Below are 6037 nucleotides of genomic sequence, written 5' to 3' on the forward strand. Positions count from 1 at the left end.
CTTCCCGTTTCTATTGGCGTCCTAGACACCAGTAAGTTAGGCCAAATCCTCCAATGAATATTCATAAAATAAACACAGCGGATAGATGTACAACAACGCGTAAAACTCAGTTTTATCGGTAACTGCGACACACGAAAGACGATTACTTCCCAGCCAGCAATCTGGCATACTGAAGTCTCGTGGTCTTTTCAAGTACAATCTCTGCTTGGCGCTGTGGTGAACTCTGGGCGTTGCCTTCTAAAGATGCGCTGACCAATCAAAAGGCAGCATGAACGATGGATGAAGTTCACCGATATAGACCGGGGAATTCATTACAGGTGCCGGTTAAATGTTATGCCTAGGTGACTGCATACTATACAGATAACAGTAAAATAATGATTTCTTTTAATAAAATTGCACACCCGTATTATAAACTGGGCCCCTGTCTTTATCACGAGCCTCGAAGCGTGACGTCAGATGCTCAGGCTAAACCCGTCTACACCAGTTGGAGCCTTTGCAACGCTAGGTGGCAGCATATTTACTGGGTGTTTACGTATACATTGTAGTCCTAATCAGCCACGGGCACACTACCAGTGTACAGTTAAGGTATAATCAACATTCAGAAATAAGGAATCGGGAAGTACTGAGTATACAGTGCTAACAAACATCGGTGTATGGGTAAAAAACATAAAATTAATATTCAGAAATAATTCGAAACTATTCTCCTTCCCCTTAAAACCAGCCGGTGAAAGCGTCATCAAGTACTAATTAAACATGTATGTGAAAACCCGCATAATTTTTTTTCCCAGGTTTTTTTTGGGGGTTGTTTTGTTTTTATTGACATGGATATCTTTTTGTTGTTGGTAATATTATGAGATCAAAAAACTTATTTTCCACCAAAATTTCTTCTGATATTAAGTTTATAGGCACTGGACACTATTGGTAGTTACTCAAAATTGTTGTTAGCATAAAAACTTACTTTGTAACATACAACATTGTGAGAAACGGCTCCCTCTGAAGTAACGTAGTTTTCGAAAAAAAGAAGCAAGTTTCTACTAAAATATTTGAATTATATTTCGAGAACTCAGAATTTGATTTTGAGGTTCCGAAATCAAGCATCCGTTCGCGGATTGTTATGTGCAGAATCTACACTGCCTGAGTGATGACCTCGGGCATTAATTGACTCTTTAACGCACAGAAGTGGGTTTTGTGCAATTTTATTTAAATTGTGAACACAAGCACAACATTCAAATACATTATTACTTAACACTAAATTGTTGATTCAACATTTTGTAAATTATGTTTAGAACAATATATATATTATATTTAAGAACATCTGTTGCCATCTATTTGTATGAAAACAATGACCGTTTTGTAATCACTCTTAAAATGATTAGCGGCAGTGCAAACTTACTCGTCACTTTGAAGTGATATGGTTTTGGATTATTGTATCAGTTTTTATCCACCAAAATTTGAATCTGAGAAGCGCTACTGTCAGTAACGTCTCTCAGGATGTGTTTGAGTTGAGGAGTGTTTTGCCGAAATGTATTGTCAACTTTTCAAGTCTCTGTGATATGAGAAGAATAGTTAAGTCATTACAAATCTTCTCGAAGGGTGACTCATACAGTAATCATAGGTGAGAATGATGCGAAAGGCCTTCTTTTGCAACCAATCCAAACACAGAGTTAGTCCAGAGAAACAGACAGGAGATGCATATTCAATTCTCATGTCACTGGCTGGTATATTACAACGTATTAACTGTCTTAAAAAAATAAAGTTTACGGTTAAAAGATTTACACATAAAATCAATATGAGTGTCCAATTTCAGATTGTTGTATGTGATTACCAAGGTCAAGGTCATGAAGCGACTCATTAGCATGGACCGGCAACTCAATGTGTCCCGGACTTTATTCGTTTTACGAATAAAAGACAAGTATCCAGTGAAAAGACCAATAAAAGGACTAACACACATTGTTTTAAGCATCACCCCCCCCCCCCCCCAAAAAAAAAAAAAAAAAAAATGCACTCCATGTCAAAGCAGCCGATAATATAATTATAAGCTTTGTTTCTGTATGTTGTCTGTTCTAAGTACCCATTGTTTTCCAAAAACTACTGGTATTTGAATGAGTTCATCCCACGTGTATAGGCTGACGTTAATTATCAAGGGCGTTTTGATCATTAAAATAAATGTTGAATAAGGGACCGTTCATATCAGATTTAGTCGCTTACAGAGAAACAAAGGCGTCACTAACAGTGTATTCTGTCATTCATTACCACATGAGTTTCAAAAGTTTCAAAGTCGGAGCTGACTTGTTTACCCCCCCCCCCCCCCCCCGGCATAATACACTGGTATTATTTAATTAATTAACTACTCTTCATTTTAATGACCTAAAGTTTCACAAGAATTGAGTCATGGCAGCCATTTTGAAAATGTTCGCGTTGGCAATACGTGACATTTTGCAGAGGCTGAACTTAGAGACCTAAAAAAAATTAATAGTGATTCACAATGGTTAAAGGCAGTTGATACTATTGGTAATTACTCATAATAATTATTAGCATAAAACCTTTCTTGGTGACGAGTAATGGGGAGAGGTTGATGGTATAAAACATTGTGAGAAACGGCTCCCTCTGAAGTGACATAGTGTTCGATAAAGAAGTAGTTTTCCACGAATTTGATTTCGAGACCTCAGATTTAGAATTTGAGGTATCGAAATCACCCATCTAAACGCACACAACTTCGTGTGACAAGGGTGTTTTTTCTTTCATTATTATCTCACAAGTTCAATGACCAATTGAGCTCAAATTTTCACAGGTTTGTTATTTTATGCATATATTGACATACACCAACTGTGAAGACTAGTCTTTGACAATTACCAATAGTGTCCAGTGTCTTTAAAGAACATAATTCTTTCAAATGCGGCCGTTAAATTTTTTCTTGGGGGTTGGAATACAATTTTTAAAGATAGACCCACGTGCAACCGAATTTGTCTTAATGTAGCATGCACTGCAGTTGGTTGCGTCCAAGATGCCCGTAAAAGATGCCTCTTGTGACGGGGCCATAAAGTTTTAAAGACACCACTATATCCTTCAACAGTTCAGAGTGTTCTCAAATGTTCTTTTCTTGTTTTTGGAAACTTGAAGCTTTAAAACTTATACTGTTTTTGATTCTTTTACGTCCGCAATTTTTAAACAATAATGTAAACCAACGAAATAGAAGTAAAATTCCGACGTTGGCCGACATCTTTGATGACAAACAATCAAATCGTGCGCGCCTGTACACGAGCTGTGCAATACGTATAACAATGATAACACTTCTTGTATTGTAGATAACACTTCTTGTGTTCAAACAGTTTTAGGCAGTTACGCCCTGTATGTTTTCAGAATAAAATGTTATTGTAGCCATGTAGCAATTTGATAATTAATAACTTCAAATCTGTTTTGTCTGTTCACACGCAGGCAACGGATTTAGTGATAGTTCCAGCAATTTCGTTTAATATGGCAATGCCATACAAAGCGATTGGTTGTGGAGCTTATTCAATATACCTTTATATCATGCTGTCTCCATCTTGGCCATGTTCCTAGCCTTTAGTCAAGGCGCACGCGGCACACCGGATGGCACGCACAACCCCAACAATGTAACGCACGAAAAAAGACTACCAACTCAAAGTTGGGGCCTTATGTTTTTCTTTACATTTGCCAACGATTTTGGTGGGAGAAAATGTAATGCATAATGCATTAGCGTGGTGAGTTTGCTGGCCAATAAGAAGCCACAATTACTTGTATGACGTCACAAGAACGTTCGATGCAAATTCGTTACATTTTCTCCCACCAAAATCGTTGGCAAATGTAAAGAAAAACATAAGGCCCCCAAAATGAGTTGGTATTAAAAGGCGCTCCGCGGCTTCGCCGCTCGCGGTGACAGTCTTTTTTTCGTGCGTTACATTTTTGGGGCTGTGCGTGCTATCCGGTGTGCCGCGTGCGCCTTGACTAAAGGCTACCATGTTCCTTGAATCGAATGACAATAATGAATGCTAATAATAATTGTGCAAAGGGGATCCGGGCTATTCAAGTACATGTAAACAACAGAGTAGTATTAACTAACACTAATGATAATAAATAATTAATCAACTAGGTATTTAAAGAGCCAGTGTTTCTACAATGTGATTGCCACGTTGTTTCTACGTCGGCATTTCAACGTTATAACGATTAGCAAATCCAACTATTATTCAACGTTGTTTTAACTTCTAAACTTGACGTTGAAACAACATGGTGATTTTAACGTTGTTTTTACGTCGGCATTTCAACGTGAAAACTATTTGCAATTCCAACTTTTATTCAACGTTACTTCAACGTCGGGGTATGACGTTGTTTCAACGTTATTTCAACGTATTTTGCCCACTGGGCTGTGGTCCTCTATTTTTATTTGAAAGGAATGAACGTTTGGTAATCAAGTAATAATAATAATATACAGCACTTAGAGAGCGCGCACAGTATCTGACAAAGAAAACAGTGATCACTCTTAAAATGAATAATGGCAGTACAAACTTACTCATCACTTTATAGTGATATAAATTAGTTGTGGGCTATTTAATAAAAGTTGTTTATCCACCAAAATTTGAATCTGAGAAGCGTTACTTACAGTAACCTCTCTCAGGATGTGCCTGCCCGCCCATTATTTTGGCAAGGACATAATCGCCCGGATTTTCGGCGATATCTCAAAAGCGCGACCAATGATTTTGTTACAGTATATCTATACCTTTATTCAAGACGACACAATTTGAACGATTTCAACAACCCTTATATTTTCCCTTAAAAAAAGTCGTGAAGCGACTCATCAGCACGCACCAGTAACTCAATGGGTCCCACGTTTTGGTCATGCTAGTTTCTTTCAATGTTATTGTTTTCATAAGCAGTTCAATTATTACCAGATATAATCACACCGAAAGAATTTCTTTATTACATTGTTATCTTAAATTTAAAAGATTGTTTTTTCATAAATAACACAAATAACATTTCTACTAAAAACACATCAACGGCAACACTACTGTGACTTTACGTATAATTTTCTTGCATTTACGTGCATTCATCAAACAACAGTGTGCAGTTAAAAGTGCAATGAATTTTTACCTCCGTTTTACGAATAAAAGACAAGTGTCCATTTAAAAGAGCAAAATAAGTGAATTATACACATTGTTCCTAGCCCAAAAGTGTTTTTTTTTTCACTGCGAGCAGCCAATACTATAAGCTTTGTTTATTTTGTATATTATTCTTGTACCCTTTGTACTCCAAACATCACTTGTATTTGAATGCGTTCATCCCGCGAGTATTGGATGACGCTGAATTATGAATGGCGTTTGATACTTCATAATGAATATTCATCCCTATGGACCGTTCACATCAGATTGAGTCGCATACAAAGAAATAAAAGCCTCACTAATTATGTATGCTGTCATTCATTTCCACTTGTTGATGGGTTTTAAAAGTTTCAAAATCAGAGCTAAATTGTTTACCCCCCCCCCCGGCATAGTTAACGGGTATAATTTAACTAGTTAACTACTCCCCTTCATTACACATGACGTTTTGCTTAGGATGAACTTAAAGACCTAAAATAAAAAAGCTTAATAGTGATTCACAATGGTAAAATATTTAAAAGGTCCGAAAAACCACAACATACACCAATTGAATTTTAAGAAATTATTACTTTTTAAACTTTAAAACTACTGATTACAATAAGGATTTCCAACCATGAAGTTAATCAGTGATTTATAAAACAAATATTTGTAACCATAAACTGGGGGAAATGTACGGAGAATAGTAATAATGACATTAATATAAAAAAAAAATCTTCAAATTAAAAACAGAAGTTTGATCAATTTTTTGTTTAATAGTAAGCTACTTGAGATTTTGACCCTCCCCCCTCCCTGACTCCATAGAAGCTTTTGGCTCCAGTAAAAAATTACAACAATAGATTACTTATAGGAGTTGAAACCAATGGTTCTTTTCAGAACCACCCCAACTCATTAGAGATAGTTATTACATGGTATTACCGCAAACCTTT

This window comes from Asterias amurensis, chromosome 6, assembly GCF_032118995.1.
Source record: "Asterias amurensis chromosome 6, ASM3211899v1".
NCBI classification, from domain to species: Eukaryota; Metazoa; Echinodermata; class Asteroidea; order Forcipulatida; family Asteriidae; genus Asterias; species Asterias amurensis.